This window comes from Pseudophryne corroboree, chromosome 7, assembly GCF_028390025.1.
Source record: "Pseudophryne corroboree isolate aPseCor3 chromosome 7, aPseCor3.hap2, whole genome shotgun sequence".
Taxonomy (NCBI): Eukaryota; Metazoa; Chordata; class Amphibia; order Anura; family Myobatrachidae; genus Pseudophryne; species Pseudophryne corroboree.
The window spans coordinates 140,584,254-140,604,426 of record NC_086450.1 but is presented as its reverse complement, the minus strand read 5'-3'; positions in this window follow the sequence as shown (position 1 = coordinate 140,604,426).

The window sequence follows — 20,173 nt, the reverse complement described above, 5'->3', positions numbered from 1 at the left end:
TAAAAATTGATTTGGGTTTAAAAGGGGTGTCATGGGTAGCTGAATTTCCAGAATTTTCGTCTCCTTTCATGATACAAAATTTCTTAATACTAATCTTTCTTATAAATTTGTGCAAATCTACAAAAGTGGTGAATTTGTTGAGGGGAAGTGCTGGTGCATACTTGAGACCCTTTTCTAAGAGGGAAATTTCTTCTTTAGCCAAAATGTGGTTGCTTAAGTTGAAGATCTTCATTTCTGACTGCCCTGATTCTTTAGGCTGAGAGGCCGGCTTAGATGGATTTCTCCTTGCCTTTCTTTTCCTCTGTCTACCCTTCCCCTGTCTCTTTCCACCCTGGGTTCCTCTCTTACTCATCTTATATACCCTTGTCTCCTCCCCCTGCCTAAAAAAGAGGGGGATTGAGTGCATTCCTCCAACGGTCTAAATCTGTTATCTCTCCATCCTTTATTAGGAGAGTGATCTCTTTCCCATCTTCTATCGTCGTGCCGTGTATTTCCATGCCTATTCCTAATCGTCTGATCGGTTCTGAATCTGGTTATTCTCTGGTCCCTAAGGCGCCATTCCCTCTCATCCTCCCTATATTCCCTGGGTCCTGGACTACTTCTGGATTGTGGTGGTCTTGATCTATTCTTAATATATCTCTGGGCATTGGGTCTATAGGGTCTTGTTCCTTGGTGCATTCTTTTTCCGTTATCAGGATAGGTCAGAATCCTTCTGTTCTTATTTTGTGCTGGAGACTTCTCAGGAGAATGCGTACATGTCTCTATTTCCCTACAATCTAATTCATCTTCGTCAGTATCTTTCTGTTTGCTTGAGGATTCCCATTTTCTATCCCTATTAAACTTCCTCACTTTCTTATCTATCAGGAGTTTCTCATTTTTCTTCAAACTATTCTCTATCCTTTTCTCCAAATCCTGATATTCTTTAAGTTCTTTGAAAGGGTTAACCAGGGTACGGTAATTTTCTATATCCTCCTCTAGTTTCTTAAGTTCTTGTTTTCTGTCATTAATAATCAAGTTCATCAAGGATATGGAACACGTTTTCAGTATCCTATTCCATTCTAATGTGAACCCATCGTTTGCTGACGCAAAAGTGGCTTCTTTCTGTATTTGTAACCCTCTCGGGATGATCTGGTGGGAGAGGTACCTCTCAAGGGTTACCACCTCCCACCAGATTCTGTTTTCTCTGAGGAGGACTGTCTCTAGTTTTTTCATCAGTCCCTCCAGATTTTCATCTAGCAGGACTATAGAGTTCCCTTCCTCCCTAAAGACATAGTCAAACGTGGATTTTCGATTCTCCCTTATGCTAAACATATTATGCAGCACAGATCACTCCCAACAGAAGAAAGGAACAATATAACAAAAAAGGTGAAAGTGTCCCGTGCGCAAAAGCTGCTAGTAATGTTTAAACTCCTGTGAGGTTTCCTCCAACCCCTCACCAAAAAGTGCCTTAGAGGCCACAGCAAAATTCTGTCTACCACTTCAGACCACAAACACATCTTCCATCTTTTCATTCAAGCTCAATACTATTCTAGTGCGGATAGTGGAAGCAGATAACAATGCCCTAATATCTATGTTCATGTATTTAATTTGCTCCTGCATAGTAAGCCTGCAGATTCTAACTATATGAAGCTACTACAAAACCATTGCAACTAGGCAGATCTATGTAGGGGTCCAGCCACACACTACATAGATCTGCTCAGTCCCTCCCAATGCTGATTATTTCTCTGACAATTAATTTGCAAGTGTCATATCCAGGATTAGAACCCACAACCTAATACACTGGAGAGTACAAAGATAAATGTATAAAAATATAAATATAGAGAAATATGAATTTAAAGGATAAAAATGTAGGAAGTATGTAAAAAGACCAGAGGTATAGGGCCTATAATTAAAACTATAAAAACCACTTAACCTCAAAATCCTGATTTAGACCCCCTGGCTTTAAAGTGCCTAGATTGTAAATGGCTTTCATTTCAGCCTTGGCTAACTGGGACGCAATATCTTTTCGTCTCCAGTGCCCTTTGACATGTTTGAGACCGCAGAATTGTTTTATACCAGAGGTATTACTCTGATGTTGTACTCTGAAGTGTTCAGATAAAGCATGGGTCGTGAGCCCATTTAACCACAGTTCTAGAACATCTGGTAATTACCCACTGCACCTATTAACACTCCAGGATTTGTGCTATTCACTACAATTGTTTTTACTTGTTTTTACTTTGTTTACATCATTTATGATAATTAAAAGGGTGTTATGCTATATACATCTTTTTCCTTTACATGATTTACTATGAGGACGAATAGATAAGAAATACGTCAGACCTTGAACGTCTATACACAAGCGCTGGTTAAGTTTTACTCTCCATTTTATACGTATATTTGTGCACTTTTTGGTGAGGGGTTGGATGAAACCTCACAGGAGTTTAAACATTACTAGCAGCTTTTGCGCACGGGACACTTTCACCTTTTTTTGTTACTAATACACTGGAAGCATGCACCTTACTGATGGAGATATCTGCTGTTGCATAGGAAGTATGAGAATTCTAACTATATGAAGTTACTTGTAATTGTCAGAGAAATAACTTCATATAGTTAGAATTCTCATGCTTCCTTTATAGGAGCAAATAGCTTCATCAGTAAGGTGCCTGGTTCCAGTATATCTATAATAAAGAGAGTGTGATTTGTAAGGTGTAGTGGCTAGTGGGGAAGTTGGCTACAGAAGAGTTACCGGCTGTTGTCAATTAACTTAATTGATTAATGTTGCTGAACACACAGAACAGGAGGAGAGGTGCCCCCCTTTAAAGCAGGAGCCCGGCGGCAGCTGACTCCGTTGCCTCCCAGAGTTCTGCCTCTGCTGAAGGGCCTGATGACGATTTGTATGCAATGCTGATATTTACGCAGCTGAGCAATTATCAGAAGACCACGCATACACCGTGGTCGCACGCTGCATCATTTCTTGGAAGGAGCTCCAGAGATCACAATGCTTTCTACAGACAAGTGTTGAGGCATCCAGCTTATTGGAGGGTCCATCTTGCAGCCTGCTAAAATCCAAATAAACACAAACCTGCAGACAAAAAAAAGACTGCTACATGTTAAATATTTTACAAGCAGAGAAAAACATATAAACTTCCTGTGCTATACAGTATTGTTTTCATGTATAACCATTTTATTGACTGTATCAGTAGACTGGATGCTTATAATCTACTCCAATGGTGATTTATTTTTGTTGCTACAAAATGCAGCGATGTCAATAGCTATCAGCCAATCAGCAATCAATCTGTCTAGTACATGTTAATGAATATGAATGATTGCTGTAGTGTTTTGCTGTCTGTAAATAATCCAAATGTGTTTATTCTGAAATGTCTGTAAATATAGAGTAAAGAGATTCTTATTTGGTTAAATAATCACTTTTAAGGTCACTATTATCTACCAGGTTTATTACATGGTAGTTTCTAGAATGAAAATGTATTTAAATATACACAGTGCTTCCTATTAAAAATGGAAACAATTCTATTATCATCTGCGATAATACATGTGGGCAAGACTTAGTGATTTATACAACAGAGGTAAAATGGGATAGAACCGTGACCATATGTGCACAAATTAGGTAATATTAATCCATTTTATTAATCTATAATGCTGTGTCTGCTGTAGTCTGTTTTCTATCAAATTAGCCAGGTAAAATACTTGAAGTTTACTTACCGGTAATATATTTACCAAGAATTGCATGAAATTGCTTAGTGTTTTGAAAAAGAAAGTTCCTTTGTAATTACCAGTTGATTATCCTCCTTTATGGCACAACAGCAGAAATTAGTTTTCTTTTACAACACCCAGTTAAACCAAGAGATACTACAAGGCTATGTAAATTCAAACATAAACAACCCTAAAATAACTGGAAAGCAAGTGATTTATCAAATACCTAAAGTCCTAATTTTTACAAGGCAGTCAAACTATGGAATTCCAAAATTATGTGATATACTGCTGGAAAAGAGCAGGGCAGTAAGATTGACAAAAGTGGAAGGTGGAATAAAAAGCTCAAATGAGACTACAATATGAATGTCCCAGCCTTTCCGGAGCGGGTTTCTCTGGAGCATGGATTGGCGTAACTGCTTCTTCAACTTCTTACAGTTGATATGGGGCCCAGAGCTGAGGGGGACCTACCTTTCCTACCAAAGTTACATGTGTTAAATACATTTTCACTATTGGTTGGTATACAGAGTGAACTTTTGCCTTGGGGCCTACGATATACAGTGCATCTGGAAATTATTCACAGCGCTTCACTTTTTCCACATTTTGTTATGTTACAGCCTTATTCCAAACTCGAATAAATTCATTTTTCCCTTCAAAATTCTGCACACAATACCCCATAATGACAACATGAAAAAAGATTTTTGGAGATTTTTGCCAAATTATTAAAAATAAACTAAGAAATCATATGTACAAAAGTATTCACAGCCTTTGCTCAATACTTTGTTGATGCACCTTTGGAAGCAATTACAGCTTCAAGTCTTTTTGAATATGATGCCACAAGCTTGGCAAACCTATCTTTGGGCAGTTTTGCCTATGCCTCTTTGCAGCACCTCTCAAGCTCCATCAGGTTGAATGGGAAGCGTCGGTGTACTGTCATTTTCAGATGGTATGAGAGTCCTTCAGGTACATTTTGGCAAACTCCAGGCAGACTGCCATGTGCTTTTTACTAAGGAGTGGCTTCCATCTGGCCAATCTACCATACAGGCCTGATTGGTGGATTGCTGCAGAGATGGTTGTCCTTCTCTCCACAGAGGAATGCTGTAGCTCTGACAGAGTGACCATCGTGTTCCTGGTTTCCTCCCTGACTACGGCCCTTCTCCCGCGATCGCTCAGTTTAGATGGCCGGCCAGCTCTTGGAAGAGTCCTGGTGGTTCCGAACTTCTTCCGTTTATGGATGATGGAAGCCACTGTGCTCATAGGGACATTCAAAGCAACAGATATTTTTCGGTACCCTTCCCCAGATTTGTGCCTTGAGACAATCCTGTCTCGGAGGTCTACAGACAATTCCTTTGACTTCATACTTGGTGTGTGCTCAGACATGCACTGTCAAGTGTGGGACCTTATATAGACAGGTGTGTGCCTTTCCAAATCATGTCCAATCAACTTAATTTACCACAGGTGAACAATTAAGCTGTAGAAACATATCAAGGATGATCAGTGGAAACAGGATGCAAATGAGCTCAATTTTGAGCTTCATGGCAAAGGCTGTGAATACTTATATACATGTGATTTCTAAGTTTTTTATTTTTAATACATTTGCAAAAATCTCCCCAAAACTTTTTTCACGTTGTCATTATGGGGTATTGTGTGTAGAATTTTGAGGTAAAAAATTTATTTATTCCATCTTGGAATAAGGCTGTAACATAACAAAATGTGGAAAAAGTGAAGCGTTGTGAATACTTTCCGGATGCACTGTATCTAGGTATGCCCCTGGACCTGCTCATTGTAATGTGATATAAAATAAACTGGAGGGCATTATGTTACATAATATGAACTGGGGCACTGTAATGTGACACAATATGAAATGGAGGCACTATAGTGTGGCATAATATCAGTGTTCATTTTGTCAACAAAAATTTCTGACTAAACGTATTCATCAACAGTTTATTTCAGGACTAAAATTAGTTTAAAATGAAAATTGAGATCCACTGACTAAATCTTAACTTTTACAAAGCAAAACAAAGTGACTAAGACTAAAACTAAATTTAAAATTCTTTTCAGAGGACACTGGAATTAACACTGCAAGTAGGTTTTTAAATTAAATGATATGTTCAAGATATTTGCAGAAAATAAATATGATCTGCTGTGAAGGGAATAGTATTGTGTATCACACTTGTTTGTTTTTAACAAATTTAAGGCATTACATTGTATATAATATATGGGAGTACTCAGTAGCGGGTCTTGCCACGGGCAAGCAGTACTTTTGCCCGGGGCGCCGCTATCCCAGGGGCGCTGCCGCCATCGCAAGAGCCGCTACTAACTAGGATGGCGGCAGCGGGTTTGAAAAGGTCCTCTCTGCGAAGGGAATCTAGACGCGCAGTTAGGTAGCGTCTAGTTTCCCTTCGCGGAGAGGGCCTTTCTGTGCAGCGCTATGGGAGAGACGTCATGACGTCTCTCCCATAGATCAGAGGAGCGGCGCCGGCGGCGGAGACAGTGCAGTGGTCGGGAACAGGAATGTAGCTGGTAAGTATTTTTTATACAACTAATGGGGGCACAACTATTAGGGCCACAACTAATGGGGTCACAGCTGCAGGGGCCACAACTAATGGGGGCACAGCTGCAGGGGGCACAACTAATGGGGGCACAGCTGCAGGGCCACAACTAATGGGGGCACAACTAATGGGGGCACAACTACTGGGGCCATAACTAATGGGGGCAAAGTGGCAGGGGGCACACTAAGGGGGGCACAACTACTGGGGACACAGCTGCAGGGGGCACAACTACTGGGGCCACAACTAATGGGGGCACAGCTGCAGGGGGCACAACTACTGGGGCCACAACTAATGGGGGCACAGCTGCAGGGGGGTATAACAGCTACTGGGGGCACAGCTGCAGGGGGCATAACAGCTACTGGGGGCACAACAGCTGCAGGGGGCACAACACAGCTACTGTGGGCACAGCTCTACAGGGTGCCCAACGCTACAGGGGGCAAAACTACAGGGAGCAAAACTGACCACGCCCCTTTCCTATGAAGACACGCTCCCATTTTTTTTATTGCGCACTAACCCTATTTTGACGTCTCGGGGGGGAGGGGGGGGAGCGCCAATGGAAACTTTCGCCCTGAGCGCCACAAGGTCTAGAACCGGCCCTGGGAGTACTATTATAAGTCCAGATGCAAACTTCTCAAGGTAATTTTAGAGAAATGTTCTTCAGCAAAATCCATTACAGTATCATTAAACTGTTTGCAAAAGTTATGACTAAAACATCGACTCAAATGAAAACTGAGATCCACTGACTAAATCTTGACTAAAACAAAGCAAAAAAAATAGACTAAAGTGTGACTATAAACAATTTTAAGTAAGCAACTAAGATTAAAACTAAATTTAAAATCCTTGTCAAAATGAACACAGCATAATATGAATTGGGTACACTATGTCATAATGTGAATTGGGGACACTGTTACATAGGGTGGTCTTCAGTATGCCGACTGACGAGATCCCGGCGCACAGTATACCGGCGCTGGGATCCCGACAGCCGGCATACCGACACTTATTCTCCCTCATGGGGGTCCACGACCCCCCTGGAGGGAGAATAAAATAGTGTGGCGCGCCACCGTGCCCGTAGCGTGGCGAGCGCAGCGAGCCCGCAAGGGGCTCATTTGCACTCGCCACACTGTCGGTAAGCCGGCAGTCAGGCTCCCGGCGCCAGGATGGTGGTCGCCGGGAGCCCGACCGCCGGCATATCGTAGTGAACCCGTTACATAATGTGTACTGGCAATCCCCATGGGTGCCGCAAACCACCCTATGGTATGTGAATGATCCCATGCTGGATCCTAGGATGCCGCTAGTATCACTACTGCAGCAGGAGGCATCGCCTTCTGCTGCATTACCATACAGAGCTATCGCTGCTGCTTGCAATAGCTACTCCGTCCACATCTGCGCAGGGACTGCTCAGCAGCACCAGATTACTCCTGGGCATTGGTGACACAGAAAAAGTTTGTATCTGCAGCAGTGGAGCAGCTGAACTGTGCTACGTGACTCGCACAGCAGAGTACGTCAGGGACTGTATCGCCACAGGACAGGACTGTAGACCATATGGATAGGGCAGAATTGAGGACTCGTCCCCAGTTTCTCCCTAAGGTGGTATCAGCTTTTCACTTGAACCAACCTATTGTAGTGCCTGCGGCTACTAGGGACTTGGAAGATTCCAAGTTACTGGACGTAGTCAGAGCCTTAAAAATTTATATTTCCAGGACGGCTGGAGTCAGGAAAACTGACTCGCTTTTTATCCTGTAGGCACCCAACAAAATAGGTGCTCCTGCTTCTAAGCAGACTATTGCTCGCTGAATTTGTAGCACAATTCAGCTGAAGCATTCTGCGGCTGGATTGCCGCATCCTAAATCAGTAAAAGCCCATTCCACGAGGAAAGTGGGCTCATCTTGGGCGGCTGCCCGAGGGGTCTCGGCTTTACAATTTTGCCGAGCTGCAACTTGGTCAGGGGCAAACACGTTTGCTTAATTCTACAAAATTGATACCCTGGCTGAGGAGGACCTTGAGTTTTCATTTGAGTTCTCTCATTCGGTGCTGCAGAGTCATCCACACTCTCCCGCCCGTTTGGGAGCTTTGGTATAATCCCCATGGTCCTTACGGAGTTCCCAGCAACCACTAAGACGTCAGAGAAAATAAGATTTTACTCACCGGTAAATCTATTTCTCGTAGTCCGTAGTGGATGCTGGGCGCCCATCCCAAGTGCGGATTGTCTGCAATACTTGTATGTAGTTATTGCCTAACTAAGGGTTATTGTTGAGCCATCTGTTGAGAGGCTGTTATATTTCATACTGTTAACTGGGTGTAGTATCACGAGTTATACGGTGTGATTGGTGTGGCTGGTATGAGTCTTACCCGGGATTCAAAATCCTTCCTTATTGTGTCAGCTCTTCCGGGCACAGTATCCTAACAGGTCTGGAGGAGGGTCATAGTGGGAGGAGCCAGTGCACACCAGATAGTACCTAATCTTTCTTTTAGAGTGCCCAGTCTCCTGCGGAGCCCGTCTATTTTTGAATAGACCATCTGTTTTTGAATTAGTGAGCAATACCTTATGGCCCATATTGTATCTACCAGCATGTGGGTTGCAAGCACTGCTGCAATTCCAGCGAATTAGCCGGTAGATTTAGGGGTCTATTTACTTAGCCTTGGATGGAGATAAAGTCGCTGGAGATAAAGTACCAGCCAATCGGTTCCTGTCATTTTTCAAACACAGCCTGTGGCATAGCAGTTAGGAGCCGATTGGCTGGTACTTTATCTCCAGTGACTTGAGCTCCAACCAAGGCTTAGTAAATAGTCCACTAAAGCATTAATAATTTAACCAACCCGGTTTTGCCCTTTACAATTTTGATGCTTTGAATCTAAGGGCTAAATTGACTGAATCAAAGTGATAAGGGCTCCATACACTAGAACGATAATGCCCGATTTCATCAAATTTGGGCCGATATATCGGGCGAAATCGGGCATGTGTTTTCGATCCGGTGCGCATTCCCGTGAGGGTCGGATCGGCTCCCCTAGATCGTTATATGTCGGTTCCCGCGCAGACATGGCTGGGATCACATAAGATATATTGGGGGAGATGTACTAAGTCTAAAAAGTGATAAATATCACTGTGATAAAGCACCAGCCAATCGGCTCCTAACTGCCATGTTACAGGCTGTGTTTGAAAAATGACAGTTAGGAGCCGATTGGCTGGTACTTTATCACTGTGATATTTATCACTTTTCAGGCTTAGTACATCTGGCCCATTGCATGCAAAATGTACCGATTCGTATGGAACCACTCCCGGGAAACTCCTGGGAGAGTTCAAGAGAAATCGCCTCCGACTTCAGCCATCAGACTTATCGATGTAGTGTATGGGGCCCTATACATGTAACTCACAGATAATTTTTATGGGCCTATGAGTTATACAACCCACAGGTAAAGTGAAAGAGGATAGATCTATGATCATATGCTCGCAAAATGTGCAACATTTCATCCACTTTATTACGTGGTTTCTGTTTGCTCCATCTGTTTTGTCTCCATCGCAATATGTACTCCATAAGTAAAAAAGTACATTTACAGTAGTTAAAAAAGGCAAAAAAGTTTTGAATAAAAAAGGTATTTGCCTTTTTTTTATCCATTGAAAACAAATGACAAAACCAAAAAAACTCGAGTGAAAAATAGCTGTTCTTATAGACCCCTAGAATAATGAGCGGGCGGGGAGCTGTGGCTATTCGCTTGTAAGTACAATGAATTGATTGGATTACTGATGACAGCTTAATAGTGCTAGAGTAGACCTGCCCCGCTGTAGAGGAAGCCATTTTGTAGGCCAGGCATTCCCAACCTCGGTCCTCTGCACACTAGCAGTTCAGGTGTTAGTGATATCCATGCTTGAGCACAGGTGACTTAATTAGTACCTCAGTAATTTTGCATTAACCATCTGTGCTAAACCCTGAATATTAATTTGGGGCAGCACAGATGGTGTAATGGTTAGTATTATACTGCCTCACAGCACTGAGGTCATGGGTTCGATTCCCACAAACTGTGTGGAGTTTGTATATTCTCCCCGTGCTTGTATGGGTTCGGGTACTCCGGTTTCCTTCCACGGGGGTCATTCTGAGTTGTTCGCTCGCTAGCAGATTTTAGCAGCATTGCACACGCTAGGCCGCCGCCCTCTGGCAGTGTATCTTAGCTTAGCAGAATTGCGAACGAAAGATTAGCAGAATTGCGAATAGAAAATTCTTAGCAGTTTCTGAGTAGCTCGAGACTTACTCCTACACTGCGATCAGCACAGCCCGTTTCGTTCCTGGTTTGACGTCACAAACATGCCCTGCGTTCGGCCAGCCACTCCCCCGTTTCTCCAGACACTCCCGCGTTTTATGCTGGCACGCCTGCGTTTTTCCGCACACTCCCAGAAAACGGTCAGTTTCCTCCCAGAAACACCCACTTCCTGTCAATCACACTCCGATCACTTCAACGATGAAAACTCTTCGTTCGGACGTGAGTAAATCTACTAAGTTTTGTGCTAAAATACTTAGCGCATGCGCACTGCGTACCATGCGCATTTTTGCCTTAATCGCTCCGTTGCGGAAATTAGCAACGAGCGATCAACTCGGAATGACCCCCCACATTCCAAAAATATACTGGTATGTTAATTGGCTCCCGACCAAATTAACCAAAGCGTGAATGTGTGTGTGTGTGTGTGTGCATGTGGTAGGGAATATAGGGCCTAATTCAGGTTATATCGCAATACGCGGGGGGCGGCAACTCTCCATTTCCAAGGCAGAGATGGAGCATTGCAGTAATGGAGAAACAGTGGGCGTGATGGGGGCATGTTTGGGCTCGCTGTGTGATGTCACGCGTAGCCGCTGTGATCAGAAAAAATGGCGGCGGGCCTCCTGTGGGCGCAGCTAGGCTGCTTCGGCAGGAGGCTACCTCATTTTTAGCGAACATGCTGAAATTGCGGCACGACTGCAATTTTAGTGTGGTCAAGGGGGGTGGGGGCTGACTGATAGCATGCTGTGCAGCCTTGCCCTGCGATGGGCGGCCCTCAGCATGATATCTAAAGGATTGCAAATTCAGCTACTCAGCAGAATTTGCAATCCTTACTGAATCAGGTCCATAGATTGCAAGATCAACTGAGGCAGGGACTGATGTGAAGGCCGAATACTCTCTGTAAAGTGTTGCCAAATATGTGACGCTGAAGCATCGACAGCCCTGGATGACTGGCTGAATAGTGTTCACAAGGTCTGACTCATATATGAGGTACTGGTTCCTAGCGACTTGAAAAGTAAAATTGTTATGAATTTTAGTTCAACCCACAAAAACCATGATGTGCAGTTATACTGCCGACACAATTATAGTGCATTCAGTAACATTACAACCGGTGCAACTGTGCTGACCCTATGACCTCTGCATTTTATGTCATATTAATTTGGCCTGATGCTCAGAAGGATGCAAATGCTATCTCTACTGCAACTGCACACCAAGCGGATGTACAAATGTATGCTAATACCTTAGCTGCTGCCTTATGCACAGAGACTTCCACTGCCTGCTTCTCATATCCGCCGATTACATATAACAGATGAAACATCGGTAACATTGGTCACAACATCGAACTTCTTCACAACCTTTTAGTTGCTCAGAATGTCTGTTTCACTTAAGACGCTGGGCCAGTACAACTGTGAATGAATTTACAGTCGCTGGCTGGGATACGCCCTGAAAACGATTATGAAACCCCTGCGTTTCCTACCTGCCACAGACAGTCAGTACGGTCACTCACTTCGCAAATAAAGCCTCACTGCGCCAGCCATCGTAAGCACAGTGCAGTGGTGACACATGCGCAGTACAAAAAAAAGCTCACTGCGTAAAACATTGGCACTGCACTTTTTTTAATCAAGTCCATTGTCAACAGACTGTGTATTCCTTATTATTCAGTGTTTTTGTTTTATTTTCTACGACAAGACTCGCCTAAAGTTAGTCCGAATAAGGGATCAGAAGCCTATTTCATTCATTTGTGAAATGATTTCACTGATTTCTTCCTGATTTCCAAGTAATTATTAGGAGTATATTTACCAAAGGCCGATTTTAATCGGTTTCCATCAATTTCAGATAAATTAAAATCGATCTAAATCGATGTTGGGCTTCCAGGGCTAAAACATCAATTTACTAACCTTTAAAAATAAATATTAAAAAATAATCTCTCAGTAAATGTGTGTTTTAGATCTGGAAGCTCAACATCGATTAAGATTAATTTTAATTTATCTGAAATCTTTGAAAATAGAGTAAAATTGGCCTTTAGTAAATATAACCCTTAAGAATTTGACAAAAAAAGGTGCCAGTACTGAATACCTCTTAGTACCACCCAGTGCTGTTTCTGCCCGCCGTGGCACTTAGTAGTTGCATTCCTGCTCCCCCTCCTCCGACGCAACTGTGTAATTTCGTGAAACTTCACCCCCCAGGGAGTACTATGGGCAGAATAGGAGGCCTGGCGCCAGCGACTGTATACATCGCTAGCAACAAGCATTGCCCCTGGCAACGAGCATTACCCCTAGCAATGAGCATTACACAGTCTGGGAACAAGCATGACACCCTGAGCCAGAACGTGAAACCCCAGCAATGAGCATTACACATCCTTGGGAACAAGCATGACACCCAGAGCCAGAGCATGAAACCCCTGGCAACAAGCATGGAATCCCTGGCAATGAGCATACACACCCATGGCAACGAGCATGACACCCAGAGCATGAAACCCCTGCAACGTATGAGCATGGATCCCAGAGAATGAAACCCCTGGCAACGAGCAGGTAATTTAAAGTAATTAGATGCCTTACTGTAGGGCATAATGTATCACGGCATTGTGGTGTGTGGCATAATATGGTGCAGGGGGTATTACTGTGTGGGGCTTAATATGGTGCAATATTTTTCTTTCCTGTGCTGGCAGAGGTCTGTTGGTGCAGGATCAAAAACTGGGGTGTAAGGTAGTCCTTACCCGTGAGGCCACGCCCATTTTATTAAGGCCATGCCAACTTTATCAAGTCCAAGCCTCATTTAAATGGGGGGCATTTTAGAATGTCTATAGGGTGGGGGGGGAGGGTGTGACACATTTTTTACTGTTCGCACTGGGAGCCAATTTGCCAAGAAACAGCCCTGGTACCACCACATGAAAAGCATTGATATTATTTTATGTTTAGTACAGTAGCAGCATTTGTTTCATCTTACAGTAAAGGATTGAAACACATTGCTCTCCACCTGTTCTAAAATAAAAGTTCTCAGCATGCACTCACAGGGATTTTATGAAAGAAAAATACTTTATTATTTAAAAACAGCAGTAATATCAATTGCAAAGTGTGGCATGTTTTGCACTAAATATTAGTGCTGCTATCAATTTTAAGGTCAAACAAGCTGAGAAGTAAGCACACGCTATGTATATACAGCCCTAAGTATCAAATATGTAATGATGAGCCCTTGATCTTCAGCAGTAAGCTAAATCATCTACCAGCAATGACAAAACTTTGAGCTGTGGCAAATCAAGTAAGTCTCCTAAAAACACTGATTAACAAGGGCTTAGTCCAACCCATTGCTCCCATATACATAATACTAGCTTCCTTAACCCCTATTGTCCAAACATATTTTTTATTAATTTTCTCTACCATTTTTTTTAGAAATTAAAATACAAAAATAGAACACATTCATAGTAGGATTATCCCCTTCAGATAGACCCAAACTTGCTCGATCTCACTCAGTTTTTGCCTTCATTTGCTCCATATGGGATCATTGTAAAACTCATTTTGAGACCACCACCTGTCTCTCTCTTATTACCCCTATATGTAACACCCCGGGGTTGCCAGGTATGTCTAAGTGGTTGGAAGAGGTATCACAGATGTTCGGTGGCTATGTGACAGACCTTTCCCCTAAAGTGTTCTACCCCATACCTTGTCCGTAGTACCTTGCTCAGAGAGGTAATGTAGGATAGATTGATACGCAACAGGAATGTACAGACAACAATTCCAACAGGATGTCTAATTTTTTAACCGCAAAGAACTCTGGATTAAAGAGGATGATTAGTTATTTGATAAAAATGTGACAATCACAAGAATAAGATGGCGTTAAAAAAGATTAGCAATTCACAGTTGACCATAGCTTACAATACGCTGAAACATTTAGTTATTCAATAGGACAATCAATATAATCACAGATATATGCATATTCCAACAACACAACTTTAATGAGGGTGATAAGGAGAGTGATGAAAAATGTGATTCTCAATAACAGTCTCTATATTCCTAACTTTCCTTAATAAGAATGTTTCAATCTTCACAGGCAAATTACGTTGGAGCTCTCTTTTGATCCTGAAGTGCCACAGTTTTACAATGAAGTGGTAACGGCACTTGTAGAGCAGATTAGTCCTGGGTTTTAATAGAAATGTCACTGTGAGTCAGTTATGAAAAAAGGATGTAGATAGCGAAGGTATCCTAGTTTATCTATCAAAAGCAGCTTACTCTGTAGTAAGGGTTCTTTGGATAAAATAACTCAGTCTTTTCTAAATAACTCAATATTCCTTGGATAAATAATACTAATATCTACCTATTGTAGATACACTAATGAGCAGACCCTACTTTGCCAGTATGCAAAGGACATCATATTTTGGTGGCAAAATAATGGCATATATCATCATGGTAGTGTTTAAAGCAGAACCCACTCTGTGGCTAATGTACATTACAGATCTCAGACCAACGGCATTACTAGAACTTTGTGGGCACAACTGATACATTTTCTATGCAGGAATTACAGATTTCTTAGCAGGAATGCCCTTCATCCCATTCCTTACATTGCCAAACCAACAGCCATCTCCTCTTCAGCTACTGCTCTGTGTCACACATTGGATTCTTAACCTCACTTACCATGTTCAGTGGTGCTGTATCCCTGCGATCCATGGCCCTCATTCCGAGTTGATCGCACCAAGCAACATTTTGCTGCTCGTGCAATCAACTAATCTCCGCCTATGGGGGAGTGTATTTTAGCATAGCAGGGCTGTGAACACTTGTGCAGCCCTGCTATGCTAAAAAAGTTTCACACAAAACAAGACTAGCCCTGGACCTACTTACCCTGTGTGAAGGATCCAGCGATGCAGGTCCTGGCTTTAATGTCAGACATCCGCCCTCCGTTCGCCTGGACACGCCTGCGTTTTTCTTACCACTCCCTGAAAAAGTCTGGAAATGGTGAGAATCCGCCCCAGAACGCCGCCTGTCCATCTTCTTGCAATCACCGCTGCGATCACATTTGTCACTGGTGGTGTCGTTGCCCGGCGACGATCATTGCCAGGCAACGACGCGCGTGCGCAATATGTCTGCTCCGCATGCGCATTTCCGTCCCGTTCGCAATGCAGCGAAGAACCACTGTGTGCGAACGGGTTGGAATGACCCACCATGCCTCCCCTGGCTGTGTACAACATGCCTGAGCACTGAATTATCAGATGTTAACAAACAGATTCTGCCATGTGATCTCTCAGTCCTACCACTTCTCAGCAAACATACTCACATGGCCAACTCAGCCTATGGTCTCTGACAGCACCCTATTTAAATCTGCCTCTGTCATTTACTTGTTGCCAGAACAACATACTTCCTAGTAAAGGCTCACTCTAGCTCCGGGTCCTGCGTGGTCTCCTGCTACATCATTTCACTTGCTGTACACTAGTGCCCAATCTCCTGCTGCATCATTTCTCCTGTTTAATCCATGTTCCATTCTCCTGTTTAACCCACAATTGCCAACACTCTCGCTATTTCTCTAAGTGCTGGGTCTGGTTCTTGCTGCATCAGTTCTCCTGCTGTATCTATGAGTACCAATAATCTGGGACTCTCATAAATCTTCTGTTACACCTGCTCTCAGTCTAAAGAGCAGTGTGCTGTCATTACCAGATTCACCACCAAAGTCCTAGTATCCGGATCCCCTATTAACACGTCATCAGTAGTAGGTGTCTGGTCTCCTTTCTCTGAGTATCTGGTAGCGAGGGCTAATACTGAGTCAAGTTCATTTCTGTCTTAGTGTGCAGTTTCCAGGCCTGCGTGTCTGCACTCCAGTGCACAGACCCGAGTTACTCATATCTGTCCCTAGCACTGAGTTCTAAGTTCCAGTTCCACTGGTAGCTTATCCAGTCCTGTGTTTACTACAGTACAGTGTCCCTGAGTTCCCAGTAGAGAGTGCCAGCTCCATGCCCCTGGATTCAGCTGGTGGGGTTCAGTTCTCTTTGACCCGTCACGGTCGATATGCTGGAGATCACAGCTCTGTTCTCCAGTCCAGTGCTTGACCTAGGCATCAGCACAGATTCCAGTGTTAACCCGGTCTTGGAGATTCTATTATATTTGTCCAGTCTCAACTCACTCCAGCTTCAACTAGATACTAGGATCCTGGCTTGGATCAACTTAAAAAACCTTAAGCATAACACTCTTGTAAATGCTGATTTACTTACAGGACTAAAAGCAATACTTAAAACCACACTTAATACACTTTAAAATTGAGCCACTGCGGCCGCTGTATGCAATCCTTAACCTATGTACTTATTACTCAGTTTGCGTACAAAATCCCGTACCATGTACGCACTTTGCGTACTAACGCCGCGACAGACGTACAGAGTACACGCAGTGCATACACACACAACGACACGCCGTGAGAACTATGCAGCTTCACGTGTGTCTGTAATACACTTACAAATCTAGCAGAGAAAGAGGCATGACACCAATTGTATTTAAGAAGTTGGGATCCGACCCGCCAACATATAATTGATAAAAGGGGGTTACAACAAATATACAATTACAATAAGAGAAAAGAGGCTACAATACAATGGTACATACGTTTGGTTTCGCCAGCGCCACGTGGTCCCGGTGCTCAGGTCTATCAGGCAAGATGACCCTTCAGAGAGAGAGATTACCGACCGGCTAGGCAGCTTGGCTTTTTATACAGTTGATCAAAACATAATACAATAGACACTGTATGCTCTTCTTCCATTGGTTCGGGGGTGGGACATATCCTGTGCACCGGGGATCATTGGTCAGCTCAAGCGGTGGGCGATGGCTAAGACTTGAGATGTGATTTCTGTTGTTTGCATCTGAGTTCCCGCCCCATGACCAGATAAACCCCTCACATTAATCATACATAAATCTTGTATTATTAATAACTTATTGTTGCAATATGTGACAATGTTCTTATACCCACCAGATTAATGTTTACGTGACCCTGAACAATATGATCCCACACATGATATGATTATCTATTTCCATCCTCAAGATATACACATATATATATATATATATATATATATATATATACATTTTCCTGTTATTACAATTTGTTAGGGAACATATATATATATATATATATATATATATATATACATATATATATATATATACATATACACATTTCCAAGAGTTCAGACCATGACTGTTATTACCTCAGATATCTAAATGTCTGGTTTGTAATTTGTTAGCTATTGCTAATTGAGTTTCTCTTCAGTCAAACTAGGTTCCTGGATATTGTCTTTTTGTTTGTCCTGTCTTCAGATAAGACAATGACAATCCAGTATTTATTGTCTTCGACAGATACTAGACAACTCTAGAACGATGGGGTAACCAAAGATATTTGCCTTCTTCATAGGATTTCAAAGTTTTGCGTAAACAAGGCCGTCTGGTACATTGTATTAGAGTTTCTAGGAGGATAATTTATGTGTGAACCATCTTCTTGCTATTAGAAGGATGAGCAGACAGTGGGTGATTTATGCATTATGTGGATTAAATATATGATATGTCTTTGTGGCTTTTCCATGCGAGTACAAATGCTACCGTAATCACTCATACCACGTGCAAACATGCACGAATGCATGAGCGATCATACGCAATTTGCGAATATGTGCACGCACGGCAGAATAAGTACGTGCTCGGAGGCCATCTGTGTGGTGTTTGTATGTGATGTGTGTACTCTAATATTTTCCGACTTCGACAGTCCACCCTTGGTCAGTCATCAGTAACTGCCACTCTTAACTAATAAACAGATTAATATTACCTATACAATATATACAAAAGCTTGGATGATTGGGAGAGAGTTGTAAGTGGGAGATGTATAGCCTAGTGGGATAGTAAAAAGCATGTATGTATGAACCAATGTCTGAGGGGCATGTATCATCGTGCCGTATATGTTCTAAATAAGCTTCGAGGTATTGCGAAGTATACATTAAATCCTTCTCATCCCGTATTAAGGGTCTGTAAATGGGCAAACAAACACTACAGAGCTCTTTTCAGCTTCTTATTCCAACAAATGGGGAGCACATTTAGTTGATAATACATGGAGGGGGAACATGTGAATGCTACTATATGTGGATAACACCTGTCGACTATGTGTGCCATTACCTGAGGGTTGCAGAGATGAAGAAAAGACATATATATATATATATATATATATATATATATATATATAAATTACATTCACTTAAGCATTTGGGTAGGGCTGACGTCTTTTCCGGTTGGATGTTTTCTGGGTAAGGGGGAAACAGAGAAAAATGGTGTAAGAAACAGGCCATGAAATTCATTTGCAATCCTTATCATAACACTGTCTCTATGGATGGATCATAAATCAAATCTGCTGCTGTACAGCGCTTTCGCTCCTTAGACTCATCAAATTTGTGCTGTGCTTGCGCCGCATTAGAATTCGAACACACCTGAATATCAGACCAATAATTATGATGACTCCCAGGATACAAAGGAGAAACTTTCCCACACTCATAATAACATTCTGTGCCCACACTCCTAACCCTGAGAACCATTTGCGTGGGTTCAACCATGAGACCCAGCCAGTCATATCATTACCCACAGTCGCTAAGGTAAGATTGTGCTTCCTCCTGAACTCCCACTTCAACTGCAAGATCTCGTCTATCTTCTGATCGATGATCTCCGTGGGGTCGTCAGTGCTGTTCGTAATATATGTACAGCTCTTCACACCATATTGAGTTGCCATAGTAACACAGTACCCACCTGTCATGGCTGTAACATAATTAAGTACCATCCTGTGCTAGATCAGTTCCTTCTTGTAGGCTTGTAACTCCCTTCCCGTATACCTGAAGGTGTCATCATACATCTCGGTGATATTGTCTATCAAGTTCGCTAGCGCATGGATGTACCTATAATTTATAGTTCCTATGGCAGTACGGGTAATATCTAATGCGAGAAGGAACTGAATCCTGCTGGATTCATGGATCAAATCAGAGGCTGCGTGCTCTGACCTATCTTTGAGGTGTCTCTTGATGATGTGTTCATAGTGGGTACAAGTATAAGGAGTCTGAGCGCTGTGGTGAACGTCTTTCATTTTATGATGGGTTATGGTCATGACCTCTGGTAGTACCCTTCCAATGTAACACAATCCCTCAGAGATCGGAGTAAGCCACTTGTACGCTTTCCTCCCACAAATAAAATAGGCATCATCTGGGAGAACATAGGGGACAAAATGTAACATCACCATATTGCAAACTTTCCAGGTAAAGAAACCAATCCCTAGTTCTCTCATTTGCTCAGTACAAGTATTGGGTTGGATGATGTGGGCACAATACCCATGCGATACCTTTCTAACCCACATGGTTTTACTTCCACGTGTATACCAGTACCGAAAATCCTTTCCACTGTTGGCTATCTTGCGTACAAGTTCAGAGTCGATAGGAATCCTATCAGCTCTGTGTGAAATGGTCATTGTCTGGTTATTCCATGTCACTTCCCAATTTCCTGGTTTTCGGAAATTGGAAATATTAAAACACAACAGGGACCTATCTACATTGTACTGGTGGAGCTTCAAGCTAGGGGGCCTAGATATATTGAATTTCTTGTCCACCGGTCTCCCACCCCGTAATTCGAGTACCTCATCTATTGCTAAAGGGTATGGTACTAATCCTGACTTACTCTGACCTTGAGGTACCTGTGAGC